Source organism: Lolium perenne, chromosome 6 (genome assembly GCF_019359855.2).
Source record: "Lolium perenne isolate Kyuss_39 chromosome 6, Kyuss_2.0, whole genome shotgun sequence".
NCBI lineage: Eukaryota > Viridiplantae > Streptophyta > Magnoliopsida > Poales > Poaceae > Lolium > Lolium perenne.
Window position 1 is genome coordinate 49,813,453 of NC_067249.2, and position 16,894 is coordinate 49,830,346.

At 41.2% G+C, this 16,894-nt stretch overlaps 1 long non-coding RNA gene and 4 other non-coding genes across 5 annotated transcripts; all 5 read left to right on the forward strand.

Moving 5' to 3' along the window:
- The first annotated feature begins 865 nt into the window (after positions 1-865).
- LOC127307926 (uncharacterized) lies at positions 866-3,038 on the forward strand. The gene is made up of 4 exons (XR_007856020.1): positions 866-1,152; positions 1,254-1,414; positions 1,532-1,651; positions 2,034-3,038. It is a non-coding gene; the product is annotated as an uncharacterized lncRNA (long non-coding RNA).
- Positions 3,039-5,310: 2,272 nt separating this feature from the next.
- Positions 5,311-5,395, forward strand: LOC127310945 (small nucleolar RNA Z196/R39/R59 family). Its single transcript, XR_007857443.1, has one exon. It is a non-coding gene; the product is annotated as a small nucleolar RNA Z196/R39/R59 family (small nucleolar RNA).
- Positions 5,396-5,909: 514 nt separating this feature from the next.
- On the forward strand, positions 5,910-5,998 carry LOC127310940 (small nucleolar RNA Z195/SNORD33/SNORD32 family). The gene has a single exon (XR_011747842.1). It is a non-coding gene; the product is annotated as a small nucleolar RNA Z195/SNORD33/SNORD32 family (small nucleolar RNA).
- Positions 5,999-7,623: 1,625 nt separating this feature from the next.
- On the forward strand, positions 7,624-7,714 carry LOC127310934 (small nucleolar RNA Z195/SNORD33/SNORD32 family). Its single transcript, XR_011747838.1, has one exon. It is a non-coding gene; the product is annotated as a small nucleolar RNA Z195/SNORD33/SNORD32 family (small nucleolar RNA).
- An 80-nt stretch (positions 7,715-7,794) lies between these two features.
- LOC127310943 (small nucleolar RNA Z196/R39/R59 family) lies at positions 7,795-7,879 on the forward strand. The gene has a single exon (XR_007857441.1). It is a non-coding gene; the product is annotated as a small nucleolar RNA Z196/R39/R59 family (small nucleolar RNA).
- The last annotated feature ends 9,015 nt before the right edge of the window (positions 7,880-16,894 follow it).

A 16,894-nucleotide genomic window follows, 5' to 3' on the forward strand; every position in this document is an offset into this window, starting at 1 on the left:
CTATTTCTGAGTGGATGCGAGATATCCTTGCGGCGGCTATCTTGGAGCACAGATTTAATCCTTCACATCGATGTATATCCAAGGAGGAATGTTGTGGTTTAAATGCAACATACACCATCGTCATCAAGCCACTCCACCCACACATATTTTTTCGACGATTTGTTTATTCCATGACAGGGTACCGACGAGCGAAGACACGGACTCAATTTCGACACCAGCATGGCAGACAACGCCACCATGCCATGCATGCGCCAACGAGGCGACGGTCGCCCCGCTCGTCTAACAAGTTAATGGTTTAGGCCAGGCTAGACACCTTCACTGTCGGTCATCGACGGCAAGGCCAGAAGAGGACGTCGACATGTCCGGACAAGGAAGACGAGGTTAGGAGACAACGGCCGTTTTATTTTGCTCAACCAGTGCCTTGTGTTAGATGTACGAGATCTTTGTGCCAGACTGGCATACAACTTATGCATGCGTGGTGTGCTTGAAAAAAGTAAAAGGATCGAGGTGGTTGGTTGGTTCTCTAGCTAGGTAATGTACATGTACATGCACATGTTTGATAATGATCGATCAATTGGGTCAGGTCAGCAATCCATGTTTGGTACACATTCCCTAGCTTCCAACTACTATGACAAAAAAAAAAGTTGCGATCCAAAATTGAAATAAGATCGAGAAGGGTGCATGTCTCGGGAGCTTATGTCGCTAACTTCCGTGAGCAGTTAATTAGGAGTAACTTCCGTGAGTAGTTAATATACTGTACTACTATTCGATTTTTGGGCTAGGCAAATAGTAGTAATCATTATAATCGGGGTCTTAAACGTGGAGCACCAATAGCGGCAGCGGATCGACTCGAGAGAAAGAAAAAGAAGACGAAGATACAGAGAGATCGAAAAGCCGCACGTCTACATCTCTCCATCTCCACGTTTTCTCCTCTGTCTCCCTACCTCCCTCGCGCGATCGTGCCGCCTCCCGGCGACCCCTGCCACGCCGTTCACCCCTCTCCCGGCCCACTCCCTCGGCGACGCCGCGTCCCTCGATGTCCGTGCTCTAGGGAAACACAAGCGGCTCCGCTTGGTCCGCCGCCCACCGGCGACTATGTCGACCACCGCCACGGTCGGCTTCCTGGCTCCCGTCTCTAGACGCACGCTCAAGGTACAACTTGTGCCCCAATCCCCCAATCTCAATCCTCGGCCTCCACCTTCGAAATACATTCTTTAATTACCCAGCGGCGGAGACGTCGCTTCTCGATTCAGTACCGTCTTGATCTACTCCAACAAGTCCGCCACCGCCGTCACCGTCGCCGTGGCCATATCAAGGTCACCCCATCCTCGCATTTGCCCGCGGACGTCAGAGCCCTCGCGCCCATTTGGCACTCCGGGATTCTCGGAAACTAACAGGGGAAATGGGCAAGTCGGTAAGTACTACTCGCACCTTGCGTTCTGCATGCGATGTGTGATCCATTTTTATTTGCTGCTTTGATTGATTGAGAAGACCATGTATTTAATTAGATGCCATGTCTGCATTTGTACAGTGCAAAAGCCAGGCTTCTTGCTAGTGATGCTTGTTGGCAGAATATGTGATAGAATCCTATTGAAGTACTCATTAATGGAGGTACTTGTTGTGGAGAGGTTCCTGCATACGTAGCATTGAGGTGATCAGTTCTGAAACTCGTGTTTGTTTGATACTTGATGTCGCAGTCGCTACAGCTGGGTGTGATTCCACTGATTCCATAATCCAGACAAGGATTTGTCTCAGTGTCCACTCTCCCAATTTCGTATGTTCAGATGTATTTTTCAATCTTATCTTATAATAAGAAGATTTCCGAGAGAGAAAATATGTATATGCATTGTTCGTCTAATAAAACTCCACATTATAATCCTTATTGTGTTTTTTAATATTACTACTTGAAACAAAAGACAGATCAATCATGGCCACTAGTCATTAGAAGTAGGCATATTTTAAAGTATTAAAGAAAGTTCAGTTACGTGTTTGCTGCAGTTTTAACTGAAACTAAAATTACTCTTCTCATTCAGGGATGACTTGGTGACCACAAGGAGCTCCTCTCTGTGCCCTTCGCCGTAATTAATGTACCTGCCCATTTATAACTAGGAATTGCGACGTAATCATTGTTTTTGTATGGTACTGTGTAGAAAAGGTTTTTTAGATCTTCAGATTTTAATTGAGACGTGGCAGATTCTAATATGTCATTAGGTGTTTCATGTGTAATCTTCTCTAGTCTGCTGAAAATGCTAACTAAGGCTGCTCATAGTGGGGAGTAACTTAGACTAGTAACATATGCCATGTTACTAGTCTATGTTACTATCTTCATAGTGGGTAGTAACTTATATGTGGTGTCATGCATTGTGTCATTTATTATGTTGTAGACTCATTTTGTCTTGGGGTGTGTGATGTTATGGTAACATAGCTAGTTACCACCTCATTCTCTTTCTTCATTTATTCGCATGCCATGTCACCAAAATGCCTTGAGATGTGTGATGTTACTAGCTATGTTACTCCCACTATGAGCAGTCTAAGGAACTACCATGTATATTGATGATTAATTCGTAAGAGGCACTTTGCTGACAATAATTATACTGCCTTAGAAAATATTTGTTGGTTTTAGCTACGACCAAAACAGAAACAACTTGTAAGATTCTGTAGCTAGCAGTCCAACAACTATCAGGGTAGTGTAAATTAGGGATTGCTGGGATTTATCTTCATTTTGTTGGGGAAAAAGCATTTACTTCTGCATGAACTAGGTGGTTTGGATTCATTCTACATTTGTATGACTTGAGGCAACAATATTGATATTATTAATTGTTGAAGCATTTACTTCTGCCTGAACTAGATTTATCTTCATTTTGTTGGGAACTATAGGGATGATTGGCATCTTGTGATTTTGTAGTGATATTATTAATTGTTGAAGCTTGCTGCCTCAATATTGTTACCTCAAGTCATTCAAGTTCTGTCGGTTCATCTTTTATTAGATATTGAGCCTATTTAGATTTGAAAATACGTTCTTTTGAATATCTATGTGTTTTGGGCGTACATTGGGGGGGGGGGGGGGTACATGTCCACACTGTGGTTTCTTTATCAGGGTAGAAAAAGACAGTCAACGGTGATGATATGATCCATATGTCACAGAAATATATATCAGAAGATCTAGTCTTTTAAAAACTACAATGGAACTTATACATCAAAGTATTAATCTCTGAAGAAATATAGGGGAAGCTTTTAATTTCCATGACAGATAATGTTCACCTATAATTCTTGAATCCTGTATGAGTGTAGTTAGGTTGTGTACTCCGTTTCTCATTTGCTTGAATCGTGTTAGTTCTCGTGGTTATTCTTTAGTAAAGTAAGGTATTGTTTCCATTTGTCTTAAAGCCTGGTGGTTAACTCATCTATGTGCAGTTTAATTTGGTAGGTTTATGGTGTAGTTCATGCTGTTCTAAGATGCATATTAGCCTGATATATAATTGCATTTGGGCTGCTAGTACAATTACTTATGATGTACTGTTTCAAAATATACAGCTACGTACTTACAATTCAACGAGAAATCCAAGGTTTTGTGTAATCTTAAGAAAAGAGGACCAAGTACTCTTACACATTGATTATTACGAGTTTTAAGATACATCATTTGACATCCTTACAATATTTATCAATAATTAAGGATCTACTGAACTTAGGACCTACTTTATACCTACCAAGGTCCCTCCCTTTCAAACTGATCGGAAAAATCTTTATTTGCATTATTTAACTTAATTTCAGACACGATATACAGTTAAACAGCTGGTTTTGTTGTTAGACAAACTTAGGACAATACTTACGATTTACGATATTTCTAAGAAAATTTAGAGCATTCTGTGGCCTCTTACAAATCTATTTGTACTTGCAAGTATGGAAGGTTTCTATTTAAAGATTGCTGCAACCTATATTGTCAAAGCACTTGCAATTTGCAAATATTAAATATTCATTAGTGATAGTCTCCACAGTTAACCCTAAAGGTTGTATATTATGAACTTGGCAGGCGAGTAAAGCCAAATGAAGTTGTTAAGCAAACTAGTATCTCTACCTTTTCGAGCTAGATTCCATTTTTCGGAATAGGTGGGATTTAAAATCATTTTTCTCTCTCTGTGCGTTCTTAGGTTTATTGTTGCAACACCTCTCTACCTGGAGGTGTAAAAAAACTTGCACTCAGACAGTCAAGACAAAAAAAGGTTGGGAGGTGGGCTGCGCATTTCGGCACCTCTTATGCACTAGCTTGCTACTGTCGTGCCTTCTGGTGTTGAACATAAGAACAAAAGCCAGAACTAGATATCTTCCTTTGCTGCAGTTGTGGCACAGATGAGAATAGTTTCCCTCAATGATTGTTTGCTCCTTGTAGTGGCATGTTATAAAATCTCTTTACATTAATCTTGTTGTCTCGTTGTTAGCTGCGATATTTCGAAGGAACATGGATTTTTCGTTTTTCTTGTTTGATGAAGTTATGCAATATGTCGATCATGTCTTGGTTTTTGGGATCCTATTCAGCTTCTCTGGATTTGATGATGACGGATACTTATGTTTTGCAATAGACATGTATACATAGAACTCTGTATGTTAGTAGTGCCTGCAATTAAATTGTCTCTAAAACATGCAGCAATTTTAAGTTTCGATGCGCCAAATTAATCACGGTGATTATGTACCAAAATAACTAAGTCCTTGCAGCTAATTGGAGTTCTGTGTGTTGGCGAGCACACTGTTACCAATTTCCATTGAATTAGTTTACTATGATATCATCTTTATTCGTACCGTACACAGGTTGATGATGATGAAGATACAAAATCGGAGCGCATTTCGCTCGCTTTTATTTACAATGATGGATGGCTCTGGGGCCTATTTAAGTCTGCTACCATGCCCGTTTGTGAAGTGGAACTGGAGCTAATCATATTGGTGTGTACGGCGACCTTGAGATTTGTTCCAATTTTTCCCGTTAAAAGACTCGGCAAAACTGGGCAGCATGGCGAACTTGATTTCTCACAGCTTTAGTACGAGCTCTTTTATAATGTGGTGCCTTTGTAGTTTATCTTTTTATTTTATTTTTACTGGCGTTGTATCATGATCTGTTGCTTATCTTGAAAATAATGTTCTTTGTTCAGTTCTGTTCTTGCTTGTAGAAAATTGATGGGAGACGTGCATGCTAATATTACCGGCCACAACAGCATGCACTACCATCTGATCTATGTATCTCTTTTTAGTTGATATTTTTGTACTGAAATCTTGTGGTGAACCATTGGAGATATGTAGTGGATAATTGTTTTATTTTTGTGCAGTCTGTGATGCAAATAATTCAATTTATTGAACCACTGTGATTATTACAAATAAGATCTCCATCTTCCGGCTAAGAGTTTTATGCATAATGATTGTTCTCAGACTTTCTACATGTTTACTAGCAGCTGCTGGTACATTACAAATGGATCTACTGACTTTTAGATTCTGTGTTGAAAATATTAGATCTGATAAAAAGATACACTCTGTCGTTTCATGTTCCGAGTTGTAGTGTTTCAGCAACAATACTTTCTTCTTAGTTAAAAAACAATATTTTCGTATTTATTGCATGAGTTGAAGTGAGTTTCTCCAAGGATTTTGTGCATAGCTCCAGTTTGGCCCATTAAGAACATGGCAAAATGGGAAGCAGACATGCCTATAGCTTTTGTGGTTTTCAATTTGAACCATCTGCAGCTCACTCCTTTATACAAGTTCCTTTTTAGTGTCCTGCCTTTTAAGTTTACATCTCTTTATTTGATACCATTTACTTATTGGCGTTGTATTATGATGGTTCTTCTCTTGAATATAATGCTCTTTGTTTAGCTTTGTTCATGATTAGCTGATATGATTTCTGATCATCGTTCGTAAGAAAGTGATGGGAGAGAAGTGCTGATATCATATCCATACCACAACTCTGCATTCACTGTGATGATCAATTGATACATCATGCACTACCATCTGATCTCCGGTCGCTATTTTTAGTTGATATATTTGACCTGAAATCTTGTGGTGAACCATTGAAGATATGCAGTGGATAATTGGTTTTATTAGTGTGCAATATGTGATGCAAATAATCACATTAATCATTCTGATTATTGCAAATAATCACATTTGCAGAATCATTCTGATTATTGCAAATAAAATCACCATCTCTCGGCTGAGTTTGCGCAAATAGGGAAGTGTTAATTTGTTTTACAAATAATAATTGGAAAAAAAATGCATGCGATGTTTAAATTCCGCTTATTTGGTAGAAAATCCAGGCACTTATTGCTGACTTTTATAATGGCTATGGAACTGCTTGAGTTTGCTGACATGTTTGTTTGTGAAGCAAAAGTGGGGCAGATAACATTGGTATTTTGTGATTAGCTCCAGTTTTGCCTGTTGGAAGACGTGTCGAAGATGGGCGGTAGGAAAAACATGCGCCTAGCTTTCATGGTTTTCAATCTAAATATCTTGCAGATCAATCGTCTATGTGTGATCCTTTTTACTTCCCACTTATTCTATTTTATGGGGTTCCAAGTTTTTGTGTTTCTTCGCCTGTTTTAGTTGGATGGGATCTCTTTCAGATGCCATCAATATGTTGGCTTCTTGTGCTAGATGTTTTTTCAGCTGTACTCATGGAGTTGGTGGAAATCAGTGACGAGCTCTTCAACTGACGGGACCTCCTCTTCGACAACAACAATGGCGGCCTTGTGTCCAATGCAACACATAGACATCCCTGCGGCCTTCGACCGGCAAGCTCAACCCGTGGACCAACTCCGTCTCCTGCATTAGCATGCTGTACAGCCGAATCTACATGATTTGTGGAAAATGTTAGAGAGGTATTTAAAATCTTGCCAACATCTGTTATTTTGGAAGTATTGAAATGTTTCCTATTCAATATGTTTATTTTTGCTGCAACCTATGTTTTTAAAGCAATTGTTATTTTCGAAGATTCGTGATTATCTACCAACACAATTCACACTCAAGATATATGTTCTAAAACTTATCCATTCATGATTAATTAGTAAGACAATTCACACTGAAGCAAAAGGAAACGGCTAAGCAGAGTAGTGTGTGTACCTTGTCTAAACTAAATGAGAATTTTGAATTCATAATTCTCCCTTGGTAAATTAATTTCATTACAAACTCTTATTTGTATCAAAATTGTATTTCATTTATGGGATGTGTGTGCACATTATTGTTGTAACGGCATGATATGGTTACGGGCCTTATCAAAGCGCTTTTTGCTGCCTTTCATAATTGATGGCTATGGGCCTGTTTAAGCTTGCTGCCATGTTTGTGAAGCGGAACTGGGGCAAGTCACGATTGGTATGTATGGCATCCTTGTGATTTGCTCCATTTTTACCCATTGAAAGATGTGATAAAAATAAAGAACAGACAAACTTGCCCGTGGCTTTTATCGTTTTCAATCTGAACCATCTGCAGCCTAGTCATTTGTACGAGCTCTTTTTAGTGTCTTGTGTTATAAGTTTACATATATTTTTATTTTCTCTGTATTATGGTCTGTTACTTATCTTGAAAGTAATGCTCTTTTTTTAGTTTTGTTTCGCCTTAGCATATATGATCTCTGTTCTTTTTTAAAAAATTGATGGGCGAAGTGATGATATCATATCCATACCACAATTCTGCATTCCCTGTGTGATGATTAATTAATACATCATGCACTACCATCTGATCTTCGCTATTTTTAGTTGATATTTTTAAACTAAAATCTTTTCTTGCACCATTGAAGGTATGCAATAGTTAATCGTTTTTATGATGTGCGATGTGTGATGCATACAACCCCATTTGCTTGAATCACTGTGATTATTATTAACAAGATCACCATCTTTCCGCTGAGATTGCATAGCTAGTGAGGTGTTATCTCATGCTTTCAATGTTTTTCAATGCCATTTGGTACATGACGCTTGATCAATTATGCAATTAATGCCACATCCATTCCAAAATCATGTTGTCCTACTGGCTGCTGTATCTGCAGTGTTTTCATGTGGATCAACTAAGTCTCACAAGCTATAATTTTTGCATATACTGTACCTCAACTCTTTATCCCATTCTGAATGTTGTTCTTATTTATGGCAACTTCTCATATAGACAGTAAATTTTGGTTGCTCTTGGTCCTTGCATTGAGAAAGGTGCTTGAAAACAATTGTTCGCTTTGTGCTACCAATATTCCTAGTTTTACTGGTGCGGTAAGTATAAGTATGCAGTGTTGTGTTTGATTTACTCAAGTTGCCGATGAACCTTGTGTACAGAGAGAGCTCATATGACAATATTTTTTGGATTTCTGCATGCTGTTAGTTGTTGTTGGCAACTGCCATCACCATATTGCCTATGTATTCGTAATATATTTTGGGCTTATTATTTCCCCCCTCTATTTTGGTGGCCCTTTGCCCCCCCCCTTTGGGCTATATTTTCTTTTGCAAAACTTGGCATGATGAATATTTGGATGGTCCTGCTGACTGCTAGGAATAAACCTTGCGAATTTGGACTGTCCTGGTGACTTCTGTATTATTCATTTACTCGAATACTATTGTATGGTTTGGGTATTGACTTCAAGTGTGTGATGCCTGCTTGGTCCATTGTTTGCTGGAACTGTGAATTTTTTCTAGAACGGGGTTTCTGTCAATTCTTCTCGTATTGGTACATGGCGCCTAATTTTAATTACCTGATTGTTTGTGTTGTGGCATTGTTTAAACCTCAATTGTTTGCATGCAGGTGTTCCAGTCTGTATCTGCTGGGAGGTTACATTCAAACTGTAGAGGTAAATGCTAGATTTCTTCTACATTTTGTCCATTTTGAATTCGTGTGTGTAGAGTTCTAAGTGAAAGCAACCGACGGTTCCCCTTTTGTCCCATTTTCCTTTTGTCCCATTTTCGTCTATGTTTTCATCGTTCTTATATTCTATCTTTGACAGGAATGTGGTCTTCATGTACGTGCTGTTGTGATCTGCTCTTGGTTTGGATCTGGTGGTTTGGTTCCAGGTTAGAGCTAACCTGACTGATCGGACACGGTTCACAGGTTGGTTACATGTTGCTTCATAATTGATGATATCATGTATCGTGATATCCATGATGTTAAGTTCTATACGATTTGTTGCTATTATTTTTTAATGAAAATTATGGTTGTCTTTAATCAGTTGTTGGTATGTGTTCACATCAAGCCCCGTGTTGTGGCCTTCTTCTGAACTTCATTTCGTTTTATTTACATGCAAGTGTGTGTTGCGGTCCATCTCGGAGGTGCCTTTCTCACCTGTTTGAGGTCTGGTTGCTGACATGGTGTACCCATGAGTGTTGGCTAGTGTTTTCTGGCACAAATGTCTAATTGAGAGAGAGGTGTTGAAGCAATCATATATCCTCATGTTGGTTCGTTCTAAGCACTAACACTGGAATGTTCGTTAAATTTTCATAAGCATTTTGATGAAGCTTTTAATGTACGGTTTGCTAATGCGTGTGTAAATTAAAAAGTCCAGTTTGTCTGATTATATATGTGCATTCGTCCTTTTTTAGGACAAGCGTACCGAAATGAACTAAGTAGGTAGCATAGATCTTCTGGTGGGGCATTTTGGCGTAATTGATGTTTTTGTGTGTGGTAAACTGTGCAATTCGGAGTAATTGACATTGATCCTTAGCTCAAATCTGCTTGAACATTACAAGTACGTGATGGTACTCATACCGTTTTATTTCTTGAAGGTGAATAGACAATCCCAAGCTGAAGAGCACGCTTGAGCTTCTTCCCATGCTCTTGTACTTTCAGATTGACTACATTGCTATTGTGTCATGTTTTAGGTGAGTAACAGCTCCTCCCCTTGTGTCTTACAAGGTGGTCTGTGATATCTTGGCGTAGCGTAGGCGTAATACTTATTCCATATTTTCTGTAACTGCTATGGCCTTGCTGATGTTACCTCTACATGTTCTTTCGCTTCATTTAGGTTCCCCGGAGGTGTTCAAGAACTTGGGCACAGACGGTTAAGAAGAAAAATGGTGAAGTAAGATCCTCATTTCCGGACGACTTATGCGTTTGCTATTAGCTAGCTATACTGTACAAGGATTTGCAGCTAAGAAAGGAATCCTCGTTTTTAGGGAGTGGAGCTTCATAATCTTATACTGGCTCATAAAACCTGAAAGTATTCCGGATGTTGAACACAAGTCACAACCAGATATCTTCCCTTGCTGCAGCTGTGACCTGTGAGAACAAGATCTATCATTGTTGCTTTGCTCCTGGTAGTGGCAGGATGCTACTATTGTAGGATCTCATCAATGCAATATTCGTTTTCGGGTCACTCTGTATGTGTCCCCTAGGTGCTCTATGATTAATTTTATAATTGTTGTGATGATCAATTAATACATCATGCACTACCATCTGATCTTTACTATTTGTAGTTGATTTTTTAAAACTGAAATCTTTTGTTGCACCATTGAAGGTGCAATGGTTAATCGGTTTTATGTTGTGCAATGTGTGATGCATACAATCCCATTTGCTAAACCACTATGATTACTATTAACAAGACCACCATGTTTTCACTAAGATTGCATACCTGGTAAAGTGTTAATTTGTTTTTATACACAACGATTCTTCTCATAATTTCAATGTTTTTCAATGCTATTTTGTATCTGATGCTTGATCAATTATGCAATTCATTTCAAAGTTTCTATTTCCATTCCAAAAGCCGGCTGTCCTCTTGGTTGTTGCTTCTGCGGTGTTTTCATGTGCATCAACTATGTCCCCCCTGATCTATATTTTTTTACCCATACCGTACATCAACTCATAATCCCATTCCGAATGTTGTTCTTATTTATGGCAAATTGAGAAAGGTCATCCAAAATAAATGTTCTCTTCCTAGTACCAATATTCCTTGCAATAAGTATAAGTAGTGTTATTATAGATTCAAGTTGTCGGTGAACCTTGTGTAGAAAGAGATCTCACATAACAATATTTGTTGGGATTTCTACATGATGTCAGTTGTTGCTGTCAGCTGCCATCACCATGTTGCCTATGTTTTTTTCATATATTTTGGGCCTAGATTTGCTGGCCTTTTGCCCCCTTTTTTCGAGCACATCTTTATCTATTTGTGCCTTGACCAGCTCTTTGCCATGACCATGTTGCCTATGTATTCTTAATATATTTTGGGCCTATTATTTCTGAGCACTGATTTGCTGGCCTCCCCCCTTTTTTGAGCACATCTTTCTCTATCTGTGCCTTCACCAGCTCTTTGATCTCTGTTATAGTGTCATACCCAATAAAATTACTTAGGCTAAGGCTATATTTTCTCATGCAAAACTTTGCCAGATGGATATTTGGATGGCCGTGATGAGTGATGTATTATTCACTACTTGAATACTTTTGTTTGGTTTGGCATGTGGAAAGGTGTTGACGCAACACACTCTAGTATGGATATTTGGATGGCCCTCGTGAGTAGTGTATTATTCATTACTCGAATACTTTTGTATGGTTTGGCATGTGGGAAGGTGTTGAAGCAACACTCTAGTATTTGGTTAGACTCATAACGTTTTATCTTTTGCTAGTGTGATTTGTAATAAGGTGGTTTAATATTCTTCTCGGATCTACTACTTTGGGTATCAATTTGGGTGCCTTTTTTTCTGTGGGATGGGTCTTCTTAATATGGGTATTGACTTTGAGTGTGTGATACATGCTTGGTTCATTGTTTGCTCGAACTGTGATTTTTTCCCGGGACGTGGTTTCTGTCGATTCTTCTCGTATTGGTGATCAAAATCAGGGGATTGTCTATGTTGTGGCCTTGTTCTAAACCTTAACCACTTGCATGCAGGGGTTGCAGTCCTTATCTGGTAGGAGGTGCCTTCCAAACCTGTAGAGGTAAAGGCTAGATTTCTTCTATATGTTGTCCATTTTGAATTCATGTGTGTGGAATTTTCTAGTTGAAAGCAAATGGTGGCTCCCCTTTTGTCCCCCTTTCCTCTATGTGTTTTCAATTTTTCTATTCTAACTGTGATAGGAATGTGGTATTTATGTAAGTGGTGCTGTGATATGCTCCTGGGTTGGATCAGGTGGTTTGGTTCCAGGTTTTAGTTATTGCTAACCTGACTGTTCGGACACGGTTCACAGGCAGGCTGGTTACATGTTGCTTCTTTCCTGATGCAGTCTTGTGTTGTGATAGGCATGATTCTAAGTTTTATATGATGTCTATCTCTTATTTTTTTAATAATTTTTTTGACTGTGTTTAATTTTCTTGGTTACTAAAAAGTAGAACATTAAAAAATCTCACATTTCTAGACCATGGAATATTTTGTGTACCTGCTACCCTTGTTCATGTGTTTGGCTGGTCAGGTGCTACCTAATTTGGTCTTTCTTTGTTTCAAACTCAAGTGTTTTGGTACTGCTCTCTTGTTGCCCACTTGAATGCTCAATGTAGGCAAGCTAGTTCTACCACTGACTGATTAGTGCACTCAAATGGGCCATTCTTACAAATCCGCAATACTGGCTTCCAATTCTCCTTCTTTCCTCCACAATTGAAGTCCTGGGTTGTCCAGGTTTTTACCATTTGGCTAGAAAGTACCAGTATATTTGTTCTTGACTGCTTGTGTATATTCTTTAATGTTGTAGTTGATCTGTAAATACTTCATTTGGTTTGGTTGTTCTATTCTTCCTTTTTTAGGTCTTCGATCTTGCTTATGTATTTTATTTTAATTATACATAGTACTTTGTCTGGACAATGATGAAAACACGAACAAAACACACCATGTTTCTGAACAGATTGGTGCACTCCGTAGCTCAAATATGTTTGAACATTGGAAGTACTTGATGGTTACTCGTACCATTTTATTTCTTGCAGGTGAATAGACTATCCCAAGCTCAAGAGTGTGGTTGAGGGCTTCTTCCAATGCTCTTGTACTTGCAGATTGACTCCCTTGCTATGGTGCATGATTTAGGTGAGTAGCAGCTCCTCCCCTTGTGTCTACAAGCTTCTCTGTGATATCATACTATCATGGCCTAGCTTAGCTATATGTTTGGAAGTTAGAACTTAGAAAGGTTGTCATGTGACTACCTTTGAAGTCTTTGGATAGGACATCAGGCTAAGGTCTTTTCTGTAACTGTTATGGCCCTGCTCATGTTACCTATACATGTTCTTTTATGTAGCATGCTTGCTGTTGGGCGCTTTTTGTGTAGTTATTGTTAGACACGTGGCCTGAGTAGTCCATGCATGGTGCCATGTGTCCTTTTGTACAGCTGATTTATGGACATGATAAGCCCACAAGTTGGCCTGTTATTTGCCCCCCATTCGTTAGTTTACAATCCTGGTATTTCTTGGGCTCAAATATATACCCACTGTAATGTATGTGATTATACCTGGTATTGGTAAGTGAATGTTGAACTAATGATGTGTTTATTTTCCCTGCTATCTGCATGCTGCGCTAATTGGTGTGTCGCATGGAAGGGCAAGGACGACTCTGAAAAGCGCGGCTCACCTTCCTGCGGTGCTTCTGGTTGCAGCCTATGTTGTGACATATTGTTTGAGCTGATGTAATATTGTGTTGAACTAGATTAAACTCAAATTCCTGTAATACTCCAGTTTGGAGCTTGTAGTTGTTTCCTTTGCGCAGCGGTTCATTTTGTAAGCCCATAAGCAATACTGGTAGTAGTAAAGCTTCAGTAGCTTGTGGGATTATCGGTGCAGGCATGCGTGATAGCAGCAGATTATATGTGCGCTAGTACAAGATTAAAGCTGCATATGCAGAGATATATATCTATCTATAATATTCAAGTGTTTGTCATATTTATTTTTGATTATGTGTGTTGTAAATGTCCTAAAAAGAGTTTGGTTATGGCGAAATTTGTCACTGGTTGTTGAATTCCTCTTCTCTTTCAAATAGAATTTTGTTTGTTTCCTGAATTATTTTCAAAGAAACAAGATGATGAAGCTCATGGAATTCACCGCACTTTTTGTTTTGGTCTCATGAAATAAGGTTTTCGATCGGTTGGTTATATATGCATCGGTACTACTAGAACTACATGTATCCCCCCTCCCTTTTTATGGAAGCTGCAAATTCAAGGTTGAAGTGATTTTATTGATCAGCAAAAACCAATATGTACCTATTTCTTCTGAAACAAGAACATGGTAGACTTCCTTGACTAATGACAGAATAATCACAACGACAACTAGAATCTAGCTCATATTTTTCTTCCTAAATTTCCAAGCGCTGTGACGACTTGATGTTTATTATACGTAGCAACCAAGCTTGCCAGATTCAACTTGAGGATATAATAAGAATCAAAGCAACCGTTAATTAATAACCCAAAAATCATGGAAGAAGTCTACCGGGTCCAGCTTAATTAGCCGGCCATTAATTAAGAACGAGAAAATCATGGAAGAAGTCTACCGGGTCCAGCTTAATTAGCCGGCCATTAATTAAGAACGAGAAAATCATGGAAGAAGTCTATTGGATCCAGCTTCATTAGGTGACGGGGAAAATAAGGAAGCTTTATGCCTGCACAATTAACTGGACCGATTGATTATGATTCCATCCCATGGTTAACAAATGCGGTATTGACCTCCTCACCTCGATCATCTCCAATTACATGCCAGATCATCAATCCATGCGACAACACATCCTAGCCCTTCGTCACTTAGCACCGGATCGAGAAGGGAGAGGGATTAGAAAGGACCGACCGATCGAAATCCTTCCCCATTTATTCATCTGCTTAGCTCCCGCCCTTCCTAGCTAGTAGAACGCTTCTCAAGACTTCAAACATCATCTCTTCCATCCGGTTCAACCTTTTGGCCTCCTCCGGTCTACATATACTAGGAGGGGTGTGTCTCTACGCGTGCGTCGTGTATCGCGGCTACCAACGCGAGCCCATGGAGTACGTCGGGGCCAGCGTACATTCCGGGAGTGGTGTCCCCGTCGACATCCGGCTTCTTCAACGACGTCCCTTATGCCACTCTCGGGTGCGTGACACCGAACTTGTCGCCACGGTACGAGGATGCGCTGCCGCATGGCGGCTTCAACCCCAACGTCGTGTTCTACTCCCCGGCGTACGACCAAGCGCCCCAGTGCCAGCCATGCCCCGGTGAGGACGGCGCCCCGTTCACTGGCCGCAGTGGTCCGCTCAATTCTAGTTCGCCGGTGTTGAGGAGGAGGAGGGGGAGGACGAGAAGGGGGTGGAGGACGACGATGACGATGACAAAGAGGGCGGCGATGACGAGGACGATGATGCCACTGATGCCGCAGAGGATGCAGAGGATCTCGTGGAAGTTGACGCGGCCGGCGTGAGGAAGAAGAGGAAGAAGAAGAGGGCGGCCTTGGGCACACGAGGCCCCAAGTGGACGGTTCTGGAGGATGAATGTCGCTGCGAGTCATGGTCGACGGTGAGCCATGACTCCATCATCGGTGCTAACCAAAAGTACGAAAAGTATTGGGTGAGGACCAAGGCGAAGCTCGATGAGCGCAAGCTAGTCAACAAGGATTACCGCACGATGACAATGAAGAGGAGCAAAAAGGCAATGTCGACGCGCTGGGCCATCATCCAGGCGTCAGTGAACATGTTCCATGGGCACCATAACGAGGTCGACACAAGAGGCGACAGCGACACGAATGTCAGCGGTGTGGTACGCCTCTTTCTACGAAAAGTTTTAGCGCCTAGTTTTTAATCACGATCTGATTACACTTCCTTTGATTAGTTCGACCGTGCCATGGCGATGTACCAGAAGAACTCAGAAGGGTTTAAGTCTTTCGTGTTGATGCATTGCTATAGCAAGCTCAAAACGAACGAGGAATGGCGGTTGACGCGTCTTTCGTTGTCGAAGGAGAAACATGCCATTGATCTGGATGCGTCGCTCGCAACATCTCGTTGTCGAAGGAGAAACATGCCATTGATCTGGATGCGTCGCTCGCAACATCGGCAGGGCGTCCTATCGGCAACAAGGCTGCCAAAGCCGCCTTGACAGACGCAGCGGCGACCGAGAAGACGTAGGCGTCGATCACACAGTGCCTTGCCGAGGTCTCCTTGAGCCTGCTCTCCCGTGACAAAAAGGCCGACGCTGCTCAAGAGGCAAGAGAGAAGATGGAGCTCAAGAAACGCAAGGAGGACATGTCCCTGCTGACTGCGTCGACAACTGAAATGTCTCCCCTGACGCGCGCGGCGCAACAACTTCTACAAAGGCAAGATCCTCGACGACATCGAAGCTAAAATGGCGCCGGTCGAGGCAGCGGCAGCAACTCCAACCCTGGAGCAAGAGCTGGTATGAGCATGCGCGTCTGCGACAGCGTCTGCTAGTACACCTGCGTCAGCGGCATTGCTGACTGCGTCGACAACTGAAATGTCTCCCCTGACGCGGGCGGCGCACAACTTCTACAAAGGCAAGATCCTCGACGCCATCGAAACTAAAATGGTGGCGGCCGAGGCAGCGGCAGCAACTCCACCCCCGGAGCAAGAGCCAGCACCAGCATGCGTGTCTGCGACAGCGTCTGCTAGTACACCTGCGTCAGCGGCATCGACATCGGCGTCGGCCTCGGCGTCAGCGACGGAGTAGGCACACCGGGCAGAGCACGACGAGGTCGTCGTGATCGGCGTACCTACATCGACTCAGGATGCGCCGCTAGCCTCACCGAACCCCTTCTTTTAATTTATGTTTAGATTGCACCACCTATCTGTAATATGATCGCGCTTCTGGTAATTTGATCGCGGCTACTTCGATCACGACGACTTCAACAGAAACGATCTCTTTTGAATGTAATTTATTTAAATTTCTGTTTAAAAACCGCGTTAGAGGGACGCGGCTGGAAAATGACGGTCCCCAAAATGCTCGATTCAGCCTCGTGTAGGAAAGTTTTGTTAGACGGGGCTGAAGATGCTGGTAATCTCGGGGAAGGTCAGCGCGGCCCTT